Genomic DNA, 17441 nt, shown 5'->3' with positions numbered 1-17441 from the left:
CAAATAAATAAAATGAGAAATGAAAGAGGAAAAGTAACAATCAACACAACAGAAATACAAAGGATTATAACAGACTGCTATGAAAATTTTTTGCCAACAAATTGGACATTCTAGAAGAAATGAATAAATTCTTAGAAATGTATGATCTTCCAAGACTGAATCAGAAAGAAAGAGCAAATCCAAACAGACAAATTACTAGTAAAAAAATTGAATAATTAATTTAAAAACTCAACAAACAAAAGTCTAGGACCAGATGGATTCACATTGGTGAATTCCACTAAATATTCAAAGAAGAGTTAACACTTATTCTTCTCAAACTATTCCAAAATATAGAAGAGGAAGGAAGCTTCCAAATGTATTCTACAAGGACAGTATTACCTGGAAACCAAAACCAGACAAAGACACTACCAACAAAACAAAACAATGCCCCCTCCCCTAGCCCTGCAAAACTACAGTCAATATCCCTCATGAATACAGATGCAAAAATCCTCAAGGAAATATCAAACTATGTTCAACAACACATTAAAAGGATCATTCACCACAATCAAGTGGGATTTATTCCCGGCATACAAGGATGGTTTAATATTTGCCAAATCTATGTCATACACCACACTAACAAAACAAAGGATAAAATCATATGATCATCTGAATAGATGCAGAAAAAGCATTTGATAAGATTCAACATCTGTTCATAATAAAAACTTTCAATAAAATAAGGTTAGAGGGAACATACCTCAACAAAATAAAGGCTATAAATGACAAACCTACAGCTAACATCACTCAATGGTGGAAAACTGAGAGCTTTTTCTCTAAGATCAGGAACGTGCCAAGAATATTGACTGCCACCACATTTATTCAATACAGTACTGGAAGTCCTAGCCACAGCAATCAGACAAGAAAAAGAAATAAAAGCCAACCAAATTGGTAAGAAAAAGTTAGACTGTCACTTTTTTACAGATGACATAATATATATAAAAAACCCTAACAACTCCATCAAAAAATTATTAGAAGAATTCAGTAAAGATGTATTATACAAAATTAATACTCAGAAATCAGTAGCATTTCTATACACTAATAACAAAATAGCAGAAAGAGGAATTAAGAAAGCAATTCATTTATAATTGTATCAAAAAGAATAAAATACTTAGGAATAAACTTAGCCAAAGAGGTGAAAGACTTGTGCTTTGAAGACCATAAAATTGTTGAAAGAAACTGAAGGTGACATAAACAAATTGAAAGCTATACCATACTCATGGAGTGGAAGAATTCATATTGTTAAAATATCCATATTACCCAAAGCAATCTAGACACACTGCAATTTTTATCTAAATACCAATAGCATTTTTCACAGAACTAGGACAAAAAATTGTATGGGATCACAAAAGACCCAAAGTAGTCAACACAATCTTGAGAAAAAAGATGGAGATAACACAATCTCAGATTTCAAGATACACTACAAAACTGTAGTAATCAAAGTAGTATGGTAGTGGCACAAAAATAGACACATAGATCAACAGAACAGAATAGAAAACCCAGAAATAAACCCATGCTTACATGGTCAATAAATCTATGACAAAGGAGGGAAGAAACCTGAGTGTCCATCAATAGATGAATGGACGAGGAAGATGTGGTATATATATACAATAGAATATTACACAGCCATAAAAGGATGACAGTGTGCTATTTTAGACAACTTGGGTGGACTTAGAGACTATTATACTAAGTGAAATAAGTCAGACTGAGAATGACAAATATCATATGATTTCACTCATGTACGGAATCAACAAAAAACCCCACAAATGAATAAACAAACAGAAAGCAGAATCAGATCTATAAATCTGAACAGAGAACAAACTGATGGATGCTAGAGGAAAGGGATTGGGCAAAATGGGTGAACAGGAGTGGGAGATACAGGCTTCTAGTTATGGAATGAGTAAGTTACAGGGATAAAAGTCACAGCATGAGGGATATAGTAAAAAATACTATATGGAGATTGATGGTAGCTACACGTCTGGTGAATGTAGCAAACTGTATACACTTGTGGAATCACTATGCTGTATACCTGAAACTAATGCAACAATGTGTGTTAGCCATATTAATAAGATCTATGACAATTGAGGCAAAAATATACAATGGGGGAGAGTCTCTTCAATAAATGGTGTTGGATACCAACAAATTGGACACACTAAAATAAATGGGTAAATTCCTAGAAACATATAACCTACAAAAACTGAAACAGGAAGAAAAAGAAAATGCGAATAGACCAAATTACCAGCAATGAAGTTAAATCAGTCATCAAAAAACTCCCAACAAACAAAGTCCAGGACCAGACATCTTCACAGACAAATTCCATCAACCATTTACAGAAAAGTTAACTATTCCAAAAAGAAAGAAAGAAAGAAAGAAAGAAAGAAAGAAAGAAAGAAAGAAAGAAAGAAAGAAAGAAAGAAAGAAGAAAAATTTCCAAATTCATTCTGTGAGGCCAGTATCACCCTGATACCAAAATCAGATAAAGACACCACACACACACACACACACACACACACACACACACACACACACACAACACACACACACACACAACACACACACACACACACACACACACACACACACACACGGGAACTATAGGCCAATATCTCTTATGAACATAGATGCAAAAATCAACAAAATATTACCAAACTGAATCCCACAATACATTGAAAAAAATCATGCATCGCAATAAAGTGGAATTTATTCCCAGGATGCAAGGGTGGTTCAGTATTCATAATCAATCACCATGATACCTCACATCAATAAGAGAAAGGATAAAAACCATGATTATTTCAATAGATGCAGAAAAAGCATTTGACAAAGTACAACATCCATTCATGATAAAAATCCTCTACAAAGTAGGTTTAGAGGGAACATACTTCAATGTAATAAAAGCCTTATATCAAAAATCCAGAGGCCAAAATCCGTAAAGAACTTATCAAACTCAACACCCAAAAAACAATCCAGTGAAGAAATGGGCAGAAGACATGAACAGACACTTTTACAAAGAAGACATCCAGATGGCTAACAGACACATGAAAACATGCTCAACATCACTCATCAGGGAAATACAAATCAAAACCACAGTGAGATCCACCTCACACCTGTCAGAACGGATAAAATTAACAATTCTGGAAACAACAGATGTTGGTGAGGATGCAAAGAAAGGGGAACCCTTTTGCACTGCCTGTGGGAATGCACACTGGTGCAGCCACTCTGGAAAGCAGTATGGAGGTTCCTCAAAAAATTAAAAATAGTAATTGCACTACTAGGTATTTATCCAAACGATACCAAAATGTTGATTTGAAAGGGCATGTGCACCCCAATGTTTATAGCAGTACTATCAACAATAGCCAAATTATGGAAAGATCCCAAATGTCCACTGACTGATGAATGGATAAAGAAGATGTGGTGTGTGTGTGTGTGTGTGTGTGTGTGTGTGTGTGTGTGTGTGTGTAATGGAATATTACTCAGTGATCAAAAAGAATGAAATTTTGCCATTTGCAACAACATGGATGGAACCAGAGTGTATTATGCTAAACAAAATAAGTTAGAGAAAGACGTATATCATATGATTTCACTCATATGTGGAATTTGGAAAACATGACAGGGGCGCCTGGGTGGCACAGTCGGTTAAGCGTCCGACTTCAGCCAGGTCACGATCTCGCGGTCCGGGAGTTCGAGCCCCGTGTCAGGCTCTGGGCTGATGGCTCGGAGCCTGGAGCCTGTTTCCGATTCTGTGTCTCCCTCTCTCTCTGCCCCTCCCCCGTTCATGCTCTGTCTCTCTCTATCCCAAAAATAAATAAACGTTGGAAAACATGACAAATGAACATAGGGGAAGGGAAGGAAAAATAAGATAAAAACAGAGAGGGAGGCAAACCATAAGAGACTCTTAAATACAGAGAACTGAGGGTTGCTGGCGGGGAGGTGGGCAGGGGAATGGGCTAAATGGGTGATGGACACTAGAGAGGGCACTTATTGAAATGACCACTGGGTGTTGTATGTAAGTGATGGATCACTGAATTCTACTCCTGAAATCATTATTACACTATATGTTAACTAACTTGGATTTAAATAAATTTTTTTAAAAAAGAAAAAAAAATCCATAGCCAACAGCATTCTCAATGGTCAAAAACAGCGAGCTTTCCCCCTAAGGTCAGGCACAAGAGAAGGATGTCCAGCCTCACCACTTTTATTCAACATAAGTACTGGATGCTCTAGCCACAGCGATTAGACAGGAAGAAATAAAAGGCATCCAGGTTGGCAAGGAATAAGTAAAATGTTCACTATTTGCAGATGACCTGATACTATATATAGAAAACCCTCAAGATTCCATGAAAAAGACTACTAGAACCGACTAATGAATTCAGTAAGGTCACAGGATGCAAAATCAATATACAGAGATCTGGTGCATTTTCTATACTAATAATGAAACAGCAGAAAGAGAAATTAAGAAAACAAACTCATTTACAATTGCACCAAAAATAATAAAATGCTTAGGAATAAACCCAACCAAGGAGGTGAAAGACCTGTATTCTGAGAACTATAAAACACTGAAGACAGACATGGAAGGTGACACAAATAAAAAGACACCCCATGCTCATGGACTGGAAGAGAAAATATTGTTAAAATGTCCATACTATCCGAAGCAATCTGCAGATTAAAACACAATCACTATCAAAATGCCAGTAGCATTTTTCACAGAACTAGAACAAACAGTCCTAAAATATGTATGGAACCACAAAAGAACCCAAATAGCCAAAGCAATCCTGAAAAAGCTAAGCAAAGATGTAGGCATCGTGATTCTGGACTTCACGCTATGTTACAAAGCTGTAGTCATCAAGACAGTATGGCACTGGTACAAAAACAGACACTCCGATCAATGGAACAGAGAGCCCAGAAATAAACCTACAATCATACGGTCAGTTGTTCTTTGACAAAGGAGTCAAGAATATGCAATGGGAAAAAGACCATCTCTTCAACAAATGGCGCTGGGAAAACTGGGCAGCAACACGCAAAAGAATGAAAATGGACCGCGTTTTTACGCCATACATGAAAATAAACTCAAAGTGTATTTAGGACCTAAATGTGAGACCTGACGCCATAAAAATCCTACAAGGGAGCACAGGCAGTAATTTGACATTGGCCTTAACAACATTCTTCTAGGTATGTCTCCTGAGGCAAGGGAAACAAAGACAAAAACAAACTGTGGGACTTCATCAAAATAAAAAGCATTTGTGCAGTGAAGGAAACCATTAACGAAATGAAAAAGCAACCACCTGAATGGGAGAAGATATGTGCAAATGATAGATTTGGTAAGAGGTTAGCATTCAAAATGTATAATTTATACAACTCAACACCAAAGATATTAATAATCCAACTTTAAAAATGGGCAGAGAACCTGAATAGACATTTAAAAAAATTTTTTTAATGTTTATTTTTGAGAGAGAGAAAGAGTGTTAGTGGGGGAGGGGCAGAGAGAGAGGGAGATACAGAATCTGAAGAGGGCTCCAGGCTCTGAGTTGTCAACACAGAGCCCGGCGCGGGGCTTGAACTCACGAACTGTGAGATCACGACCTAGCGGAAGTCAGAAACTTAACAGACTGAGCCACCCAGGCGCCTCTGAATAGACGTGTTTCTAAAGAAGACACACAGATGCCAACGGACACACGAAAAGATGTGCAACATCACTCATCATCAGTTTAATGACAACTGTAGGGTGACAGATGGTAGCTTCGCTTACTGTGATGGGCGCTGTGTAATGTACAGACTTGTTGAATCACTGTACTGTACCAGTTTCAGGTGTATGTGTCAACTCTACTTCAATTAAAGGGGAAAAAAGAATCATCTCAGTTTCTCCTCGAGCTGACCCTTGCCCCTGACCCAGGACTCCCGCCATCACACCAGCATGGTCTCCAGCGTCGGCTGGGAGCCCGCCTCTTCCATCACTCTTCTGGGGTGGATGTTGCCACCAAGCTCACCACCGAGGAGCATTTCCACCAAGCTTCCCCTCCCCCTGCCCCATCTGTCCAGCACCCCCACCACGACCACCAGTCTGTGAGTTCATGGAAAGTAGGGACTGGATTTTCCTTTTTTTTTTTTAATTGAGGTAACATACATAGAACATAAAGTTTACCACTGTAATCATCTTTAATTGTACAATTCAGTGGCATTAATTACATTCATTACACTGTGCACGCGTTGCCACCATCCATCTCTAGATTGGTATCGCCCCAAACAGAAACGCAGTACCCATTAAGCATTAACTTCCAATCGCCCCTCCCTCTGCTCCTGGTAGCTTCTAACCCAGGCACCATGCCATCAATATTTTTTAATAATAATAAAAAAAGGACACAAAGTCAATGTACAGAAATCAGTCTCATTCTTATACACTAATAATGAAGCAACAGAAAGACAAATAAAGAAACTGATCCCATTCACAATTGCACCAAGAAGCATAAAATACCTAGGAATAAACCTAACCAAAGATGTAAAAGATCTGTATGCTGAAAACTATAGAAAGCTTGTGAAGGAAATTGAAGAAGATACAAAGAAATGGAAAAACATTCCATGCTCATGGATTGGAAGAATAAATATTGTTAAAATGTTAATACTAACCAAAGCTATCTACACATTCAATTCAATCCCAATCAAAATTGCACCAGCATTCTTCTCGAAGCTAAAACAAGCAATCCTAAAATTTGTATGGGACCACAAAAGACCCCAAATAGCCAAAGTCAAGTTGAAGAAGAAAACCAAAGCGGGAGGCATCACACTCCCAGACTTTAGCCTCAACTACAAAGCTGTAATCATCAAGACAGCATGGTATTGGCACAAAAACAGACACATAGACCAATGGAATAGAATAGAAACCCCAGAACTGGACCCACAAAAGTATGGCCAATTCATCTTTAACAAAGCAGGAAAAAATATCCAATAGAAAAAAGACAGTCTCTTTAATAAATGGTGCTGGGAGAACTGGACAGCAACATGCAGAAGGATGAAACTAGACCACTTTCTCACACCATTCACAAAAATAAACTCAAAATGGATAAAGGACCTGAATGTGAGACAGGAAACCATCAAAACCCTAGAGGAGAAAGCAGGAAAAAACCTCTCTGACCTCAGCCGCAGCAATTTCTTACTTGATACATCCCCAAAGGCAAGGGAATTAAAAGCAAAAATGAACTATTGGGACCTCGTGAAGATAAAAAGCTTCTGCACTGCCAAGGAAACAATCAACAAAACTAAAAGGCAACTGACAGAATGGGAAAAGATATTTGCAAATGACATATCAGACAAAGGGCTAGTATCCAAAATCTATAAAGAGCTCACCAAACTCCACACCCGAAAAACAAGCCAGTGAAGAAATGGGCAGAAAACATGAATAGACACTTCTCTAAAGAAGACATCCAGATGGCCAACAGGCACATGAAAAGATGTTCAACATTGCTCCTCATCAGGGAAATACAAATCAAAACCACACTCAGATACCACCTCACACTAGTCAGAGTGGCTAAAATGAACAAATTAGGAGACTATAGATGCTGGCGGGGATGTGGAGAAACGAGAACCCTCTTGCACTGTTGGTGGGAACGCAAACTGGTGCAGCCTCTCAGGAAAACAGTGTGGAGGTTCCTCAAAAAATTAACAATAGACCTACCCTATGACCCAGCAATAGCACTGCTAGGAATGTGCCCAAGGGATACAGGAGTGCTGATGCATAGGTGCACTTGTACCCCAATGTTGATAGCAGCACTTTCAACAATAGCCAAATGATGGAAAGAGCCTAAATATCCATCAACTGATGAGTGGATAAAGAAATTGTGGTTTATATACACAATGGAATACTACGTGGCAATGAGAAAGAATGAAATACGGCCTTTTGTAGCAACGTGGATGGAACTGGAGAGTGTTATGCTAAGTGAAATAACTCATACAGAGAAAGACAGATACCATATGTTTTCACTCTTATGTGGATCCTGAGAAACTTACCAGAAGACCATGGGGGAGGGGAAGGAAAAAAAAGTTAGAGAGGGAGGGAGCCAAACCATAAGAGACTCTTAAAAACTGTGAACAAACTGAGGGTTGATGGTGGGTGATGGGTATTGAGGAGGGCACCTGTTGGGATGAGCACTGGCTGTTGTATGGAAATCAATTTGACAATAAATTTCATATTAAGAAATAATAATAAAAAAAGCTAGATACTAAACACATAGCTGTTGAATGAATGAATTACCCATTAAGGGAAGACAGGCACTGTGTGTGACTATACAAATGGCAGCCGGGAAGGGGTAAATCTTGGCTGAAGATCCACATTCTGTGAAGAGTGAGCTTCACACGCTGGAAAACATCAAACCCACAAGGAATGCTTGCCTTTCACACTGCTCACAAGCCAGAGAGTTTGTTGGAATCGTTGGAAACATTGGTCGTTTCTCTCTAAAAGTAATTGTGAAAATGGCTTCTTTGATGGTAGCCTCTCACTCATCCGCTCACCCCTTCACCTCCCACCCCCGTCCACCAACCCAGCATCCCAACCAACATCCACCCATCTGGCATCATCTACCTACGCTATAGCCACCGTCCCCCCCCCACCTCTTCATCTACCTCTCACCTTCCACTCCCCCATCACTTACTGCCGACCTACCTGAGCACCCTTCACCCACCCATGCACCCCTCCATCCCACTTATGAGCCCACCTCTGGTGCTTGGGCACAGCCTCGTGGCCCATAGTGGCTCCCATTATTGCCCATAGGTGTGGCACTTTGCCCATCCTAGGGTGCAGCCCAGACAGGGAGGTTTCTGAGGCTTCCTTCCAGACCTCACTGATTTGGGGATGCAGGAAGGGCCAGGCCCAGCCACAGGTTTGGTTTATTCCAAAGATCAGCCTGTGGATCTGTCTGGACCCCCATGATTCTGTGCTTGAAAACTTTTCACCCACGGAGAGAGATGCAGGGTGTCTTAAAGGGCCCTGGAGCTGCTTCCCATTTTGCCTCTTTTCTCCATGCCCCCCAGGGATGGAATGTTGAGAGCTGGCTGGGACTTAAGTGTTGCTCTCGGAGCCTCATTTACAGAGGAGGAAACTGAGGCCCTAGCATCTCAATGTTCATCTGAGCCAGGGGCTACCGTTCCCAAGCGTCCAGCCCGAGACTCAGCACCCTGCCAGGTGACGGGACAGGACTCTGCTGCCCGTGGGCCTTCCCCTTCCCTTCCACCTCACACAGGGGGAGGGTCCCGTGCACGCACGCCCTGTGGTTGGGAGCAATCAGTTCTTGTCTCTGTGTCTTAAACACAGGGATGGCAACATCTGTTGAACAAGTCACATTGATGCCATGTGCGCTTTTCTGTTGCACTGGCTTCGGGTACCCCCGGACAGCCCCCTTGTAGAAGTGGCCACATCAAATGGAAGCCAAAACACTGGTTCAGGAGAGAGAGATTTCCAAGAATTAGCCAGGTGGCGTAAGGACCTGACAGGTCCCAGTAAGAGAGAGTGAAACATAGCCATGGGCTCTCCCCGCCCGCAGCTCTCAGCGTATCACTAACACCTTCTAGGCTGTCCTTTCGAGACTGTGTCTGCATCAAAGCATCCTGCAGAATGTTATTCCTCTTGCCAGACAAACTTGAGCTGTTTCCCAAACTCGAAATCACACCTCGGAAGAGATTGCTTTGTCAATTCCCTGGCAAGTACATTTCCCGCTCTGCCACCAACAGATCCCCCATATCCTGCTATGGATTTGGCCTTCCTCAGACTCATTTGGTCCTTTTGGAAAAAAACGTACCTTGGAGATAAAAAGCAGGGAAAAGAGAGGAAATAACAGTGGAAATGCAAAAAAACCAAAAGGCGGTGACCAGAATGTTAAAAGTCAATAAAATGCCGTTTGAAAGGTTCTTTTTTATACTCTGTTGTAACAAGTCCAAGGGATTAACGGAGACCCCTGCCTCCCTCCGGCAGTGCTAATGTTCCGTGGAGAGAGTGTTTTTACAAGTGGGCTCCATTTGCGATGACATTCTGAAACTTGAAACACTGCAGCTGATTTCACCGGTCGCCTGGACGTACGTATTTATGAGCCTCAGAACCTGCTTTCTGCAGCATACGTCCATCGTTGGCTCCCATTTTCCAACCAGGGGATCAGAGGTGGGGTCAACTGTTGGACGGTGGGGATAGCTCTTAGAGCGATGAATTTTCTTTTTCCCTTTTAACAATCACTCTGCAGCAGACTAGCATTCAGGAAGATTAAGGAGCAGGAGAGGGTCCCACGGTTTGCAGAGCTTTGGGGACATCTTTAAAGATGTCTTTACAGCAAATTTTCCAATGTAGGAAGAGCCAGAAGCCACACCTGGAATGCAGTAATACGAGGACAGCTAATATCGTTCTTCTGGACAAATGATAACTGATCAAGTAAATTTCAAAGTGTGGGTTTAAGGGGAGCCTGGGTGGCTCAGTCGGTTAAGTGTCCAACTCTTGATTTCAGCTCAGGTCATGATCTCACAGATCGTGATATCGAGCCTCATGTCGGGCTTTGAGCTGATAGCGTGGAGCCTGCTTGGGATATTCTCTCTCTCTCTTTCTCTCTCTCTCTCTCTCTCTGCCCCTCCCCAGCTCATGCTCTCTCTAAATAAACATTAAAAAAAACCTCAAAATGTGGATTTAAAAAAGACACCTCATTGTATATATCAAAGTGAATAGCAGATAGCTGGAAGATTTTATTTTATTTTTTTAATATTTATATTTTACACGGGGGGAGAGTGCAAGTAGGGGAGGGGCAGAGAGAGGGGGACAGAGGATCTGAAGCAGGCTCTGCTCTGACAGGCTGACAACAGTGAGTCCGATGTGGGGCCTGAACTCACCAACCACAAGATCATGATCTGAGCTGAAGTTGGACACTCAACTGACTGAGCCACCAGGTGCCGGGACAGTTGGAAGATTTAAACATAAAAATCAGCTACTTTATGTATGCTGCCTCATGGTGACAAGGTGATGGAAAATCCGTCTTGAACTGGTTTATGTGACAGGGGAATATATTGGTTCAAGTAACTGAAAAAGACAAGGGGGTGCTAACAGTCACCAAGATCCATCCATCCATCCTTCCTTCCTTCCTCTCTTCCATCACTGGACTTTGTTCTCAGTCTGGCCAGTGACATCAGGTCCATGAAGCCCATCCTGCTCCTCTCTGGCTGCAGTATAAGCCCCGTTGCCTCTCGTGGGCATTGATTGGGTCACGTGCCTATCCCTGGGCAGGCACGAGTCCAAGTAGGCATGGACTCAACTTCAGCCAAAGAGCTTGGCTGAGGTGGGGAACCTGGTTGTGTAAAGGTAGAGTGGGCAGTGTCACCAGAAGAGGAGGATAAAGGTGAGTGGATTCTGGGTGGCAAGAACAAGAGGTGTCCCCTATATGTTAAGATACCTTTAGGGATCCCCCCAGGTGGCTCATGGGCAGAGCGTCTGACTTCAGCTCACGGCAGGATCTCACAGTTTGTGAGCTCGAGCCCCACATTGGGCTCACTTCAGTCAGAGCAGAGCCCACTTTGGATGCTCCGTCTCCCTCTCTCTCTCTGCCCCTCCCCTGCTCATGCTCTCTTTCTCAAAAATAAACATTTCGAAGTTAAAAAACAAAGAAGGTAGCTTTAATGCCTTGTATGCCACGTGCCCCCTTGTTTCTCTTCAGAAATGCCATGGTTATTCTCACGTGTTAATTCTTACAGGCAAGTTTCAAAATAAGTCTTTTCAGATTCTAAGGAAAAGAAAGCTTTTATCAGATTGAATTAAATTTACAGATGATCTCAGGAAAAAGGACATCATTACCATATGGAGTCATCCTACCCCAAAACAGGAGGTGATTCTCTAGTCACTCAAATTTTCATTAATTTTTCTCAGGAGAGTTAAAAAAAACTTCTCTCTGAGTCTTATATATTTCTTAAGTTTATTCCTTGAGGTCTTTGTTTTTTAATTAACAGTCTTTATTTTCCCCCCAGCAATTTTAGGTTAGCAGAAGAATTGTGACGGAAGTACTGAGTTCTGGTATACCCACTGACTCTCTCCCCTCTGCCTAGATTCCCCCATTATTGACATCTCGCATTTGGGAGGTGCATTTGGTACAACTGATGAACAATATTGATACATTGTTCTTAACTAAGGTCTACAGATTACATTAGGGTTCACTCTGTATGGTATGTTCTATGGGTTGGCCAATGTATATTGCCAGTTAACAGGATGCCTGGGTGGCTCAGTCAGTTAAGTGTCTGACTTTCACTCAGGTCATGATCTTGTGGTTCGTGAGTTCGAGCCCTGTGTCGGCTACTATGCTGACAGCCGGAGCCTGGAGCCTGCCTCGGATTCTGGGTCTCCCTCTCTTTCCGCCCCTCCCCTGCTCACACTCTGTCTCTCAAAAATAAATAAAAACATTAAAAATTAAAAAAAAATAATGCCATGTAACCACCACTATAGTACCCTATAGAGAAGTTTCACTGCCCTAAAAGACCCCTGAGCTCCATCAATTTATCTCTCCTTCCTTTCCCACCAGTCCCTGGTAACCACTAATGGTTTTCCTGTTACTATCTATGGTTTTACCTTTTCTAGAATGCCATAGACTTGGAATCACACAGCTTCTTCTGGCTTCTTTGGCTTAGCAATAGGCATTTGTGATTTCTCTATGCCCTTCTGTGGCTTAAGAGCTCACTGCTTTTTATCACTGAATAAAGTCCATATGCATGTGAGCAGTTTATTTATCTGTTCTTTGGGATTTTTAAATGCATTTTTACGATGGTTTAGAAGTGAAAATTTTCAGTAATGACTTCTAAGTTGCCTTGCCAGTTATGCACGCTGTCTGTTAGCATCAAAGTTGTTTCTAGAGCTTTGTGGTGATGGGGCTGGGACTCTGGAAACTTTCTGGATACACTTATAGAATATGATGGCCATCGTAGTGATAATTAACTACTTATTACATTACATAAATATGTTTTCTTTTTAGTAGGAAGAATAAGTTCTCGTCCCTCAGCAACGTAAAGATTTTTTTTAAAGATTTTTCTTATTTTTTAAAGTATTGTCTGCACTCAATGTGGGGCTTGAACTCACAACCCTGAGATCAAGAGCTGCATCCTTCTCCCACTGATCTAGCCCCACCTTAGCAACTTAGATGGTTGTAATACAATACTGTTGTCTATACTGACTGTACTGTGCATTGTATCTCTAGGGCTTATCTACTACTTATAACTTCGTACCTTTAAATAACATCTGTCTGTCCCTCCCTATCCAGCCCTCATAACCACCATTTTATATGTTTAATTAAAAAAAATTCCACATATAAGTGATATCACACAGGACTTCTCTGTCTCTGACTTAGCTCACTTAGCATGATGTGTTCAAGGTCCATTCATGTTGTTACAAATGGTAGGATGTCCTCCTTTCTCATGGCTGAATAATATTCATACACACACACACACACACACACACACACACACACACACACACCACATTTTTAAAATCCATTCATTCATTGAGAAACACTTAGGTTGTTTCCATATCTTGGCTATTGTAAACAGTGCTGCAGTGAACATGCTGGTATGTGGGTCTTGGAATTAGTGTTTTCATTTTCTTTGAATACCCAGAAGTAGAATTTCTGGGTCATATGATAGTTCTAGTTTTAATTTTCTGAGGAATTTCTATACTGTTTTCCACAGTGTTTGCACCAATTTACATTTCTACTACTAGAGCACAACTGTTCTGTTTTCTTCACATCCTTACCTGCATTTGTTATTTCTTGTCTTTTTGATGATGGTCTCATCAATAGGCAGGCGGTTATATCTCATTGTGGTTTTGATTTTCATTTCCTTGGTTAATGATGCAGAACCTCTTTTCATGTACCTGTTGACCATTTGGTGCCTTTTTTTTTTTTTTGAAAAAAAATGTCTATTTAGTTCTTTTGTCCACTTTTAAAGTGAATTGTTTGTTTCGTTATTGAGTTGTAGGAGTTCTTTATAGGTTTTGGATATCAATCCCTTACCTAATACATAGTTTGCGAAAAGCCTCCCATTCTGTAGGTTGGTTGCCTTTTCATTTTGTTGTTTCTTTTGCTGTGCAGAAGTTTTTAAGTTTGATGTATCCCATTTATTGATTTTTGCTTTTGTTTAGGCTTAATGTCAGGTCCAAAAAATCATTGCCAAGACCAACGTCAAGGAACTTCTTCCCTTCACTTTCTTTTAGGAGTTTCATAGTATTAGGTCCTATGTTTAAGTCTTTGATCCATTTCAGATTGTTTGTGGGCAGTACAAGATATGGGTTCAGTTTTATTGCTCTGCACGTGTTCATGCAGTTTTCCCAACACCATTTGTTGCAGAGAATATCCTCTCCCCACTGCGTGCTCTTGACTCCCTTGTCAGATATTGATTAATGGAGTAAGCAGGGTTTAATGAGCTCTCTGTGTTCTGTTCTATTGGTCTATGTGTCTGTTTTTTTGTGTGCCAGTACCACACTATTTTCTTTGCTATAGCTTTGTAGTATAGTTCGTAATCAGGAAGTGTGAAACCTCTAGCTTTGTTCTTTTTCCTGGGGATGATTTTGGCTATGTGGAGTCTTTTATGGTTCTGTGCAAATTTTAGGATTTGTGTGTGTGTGTGTGTGTGTGTGTGTGTGTGTGTGTGGTGTGTGTGTGTGAAGATTTCCATTGGTATTTTGAAGGGGATTGTGTTGAATCTATAGAGGGCTTTGGGTAGTATGGACAGTTTAACAATATTAATTCTTCTGATCCATGATCACAAGAGGTCTTTCCACGTGTTTGTGTCTATTTCTTTTGGCAAAGTCTTGTAGTTTTCTTTGTGTAGATCTTTCACTTCCTTGGTTAAATTTATTTGTGAGTGTTTTGTCTTCAACATTATTGTGATTTAGATAGTTTTCTTGTTCAGATTATTCACCCTCGATGTGTAGAAATGCAACTGATTTCTGTATGTTGATTTTGTATCCTGCAACTTTACTGAAATCATTGATTGTTTCCAACAACTTTTTGCTTGAGTCTTTGAGATTTTCTATATACAGAATCACAGCATCTGCAAATATAGTGAGTTTTACTTCTTCCTTTTTGATTCGGATGCCTTTTATTTCTTTGCCTTGCCAAGTCATTGTAGCTAAGACTTCTAGTGTTATATTGATTAACATTGGTGAGAAACCAATAGCGAGCAAAGAGACTCAATCAGTAATCAAAACCCTCCCAACACAGAAAATCCCAGGACTAGATGATCTAACTGGTGAATTCTACCAAACATTCAAAAGAGAGTTAATGCGAATCTTTCTCAAACTCTTCCAAAAAATTAAGGAAGAAATACCTCCAAATTCATTTTACAAGGCCAACATTATCAAAGCCAGATAAGGACACTACAAGAAAACCCTAGACCAATATTCCTGACAAATATAGGTATAAAAATGCTCAACAAAATATTAACAAACTGAATGCAAGAACACATAAAAAGGATTATACACCATCGACCCAGTAGGATTCTTCTCTAGGCCATAAGGATAGTTCAACAGATGCAAACCAGTAAATACATCACATTAATAAAATGCAAGATAAAAATCCCACAGTCGTCTGAATGGATGCAGAAAAAGCATTTGATAAAGTACAACATCTTTTCATTATGAAAGCCCTGAGCGGGTCGGCTATAGCAGGAGCGTAACTTAATAAAGGCCGCGTATGACAAACTCACACTAACGTACTCAGTGGATAGAAATGGAAACCTTTTCCTCAAGATCAGAAGACAAGGATGTTCACTCTGACATGTCTTCTTTAAATGCTGACTGTGTGTTAGTTTCTGCCAGCAGCGGCAAGGAGGGAGACTGAGGCTGGAGGAGGGCAGACTTCCGCCTTCCCTGGCTTGCTTTCCTGGGGGCATTGCCTTGCAGGACCCTCACCCTTCCAGAGTGGTTGGTGCTGGGCTGCACCTCCCAAAACAGCCCCCTCGGGCTCCTCGGAAATGCTAGAGGACCGACTCCCGCCCCAGACGTCTGGGCCCCAGCTCTGCAGACCTGTCCTCTGAGCTTTCAGACTCACAGGGGACAGTGGCCTCCTGCAATTACTTTCTCCGTGTTAACCCAGTGTCCCCGTATTGATTTCCCGTGGCTGCCGCAACAAATCATCACACACATAATGGCTTCAAACAACAGAGATGCTATCTTACAGTTCTGGAGGTCAGAAGTCCAATGCCGGTCTCCCTGGGCTAAATTCAAGGTGTTGGTAGACTGAGTTCCTTCTGGCGGCTCTGGGGGAGAATCCATTTCCTTGCCTTTTCCAAGGCCGCCTGCGTTCCTCAGCTCATGGCCCCTCGTCGCTCTGCAAAGCCAGCAGAAATGCCGAGCCAAGACCTTTTCTCACCGCGCTCTCCCCACTTCTCCCTTCTGCCTCCTCCTCCGCTTTATAAAGACGCTTGTGATTATACTGGGCCCACCTGCGTACTCCAGGATCCTCTCCCCATCTTAAAGTAGCTGATGAACTGCCCTAAATCCACCTGTTCCCTTAGCGTTCCTTCCCCCTCGCCAGGAAACCTGATGTGTGCACGGGTTCTGGGTATTAGGAGGTAGACATTGTGGGGACTTTCCTTTTCCTGCCATAGTCCCCTTTACACTTTTCTTGTTGCCCAATGCCCGTCTAGCCAATTCCTTATATTAACTACTGTCCTATAACTAGTACATCCTACCTGATCTTAATATCTTAATACTTCACGGTTATCGCTTGTTACAGGGAAGCTTTTTATTTACCTACCTATCCATCTACCTATCATCTATCTCCGTCCACCTACCTAGCTATCTATTATCTATCTATTCGTTAACCAGCCATCTTTGTTTTTTAACAGAAGTGTGGTTGACCCGCAATGTTGCATTGATTTCACCTGCGCGCCACGGCGATTCAACATCTCTAGACATTATGCTGTGCTCACCCCAAGTGTGGCTACCATCTGTCCCCACACAACCCTATTCCAATGCCATTGATTCTTCCCCGTGCTCTGTCTTTTGTCCCCGTGACGAATTCATTCCATAACTGGAAGACCGTACCTGCCGCTGCCCTTCCCCCATTTTGCCCATCCCCTCCCCCCCACACCCCTGGCTTCTGGCAACCATCAGCTTGTTCTCTGTATTTGTGGGTCTGTTTCTGCTTTTTTTGTTTTTTTAACCAGCCATCTTACTGAACTAGACCCCTCGGACATTCAACCGCAAAACTGGATATAAACATAACTTTCCATTTATTTCTTATGGGTTATTTTGTTCAAAAACGTTCAATAAAGGGGGGGTGGTGGTGTGCTCTTTATACCTAAAATGTGCATATCTGCTCACACACGTACAGAAAATAAATTCTCACTTTAAAGGAATAGTAACCTGGGGCGCCTGGGTGGCTCAGTTGGTTAAGCGTCCGACTTCAGCTCAGGTC

General features: G+C 41.4%; 1 long non-coding RNA gene across 1 annotated transcript in view; it reads right to left on the bottom strand.

The window, feature by feature from the left end:
- Nucleotides 1-17045, bottom strand: part of LOC123379863 — a 38698-nt gene extending 21653 nt beyond the window's left edge. The window contains exon 1 of the long non-coding RNA XR_006584799.1: nucleotides 16198-17045. This is a non-coding gene — a long non-coding RNA (uncharacterized LOC123379863). The remainder of the gene's footprint in view (nucleotides 1-16197) is intronic.
- Between the last annotated feature and the right edge of the window lie 396 nt (nucleotides 17046-17441).

The sequence above is a fragment of the Felis catus genome, chromosome C2 (genome assembly GCF_018350175.1).
Source record: "Felis catus isolate Fca126 chromosome C2, F.catus_Fca126_mat1.0, whole genome shotgun sequence".
Classification (NCBI taxonomy): domain Eukaryota; kingdom Metazoa; phylum Chordata; class Mammalia; order Carnivora; family Felidae; genus Felis; species Felis catus.
This window is presented reverse-complemented; position numbering and strand designations above follow the sequence as displayed.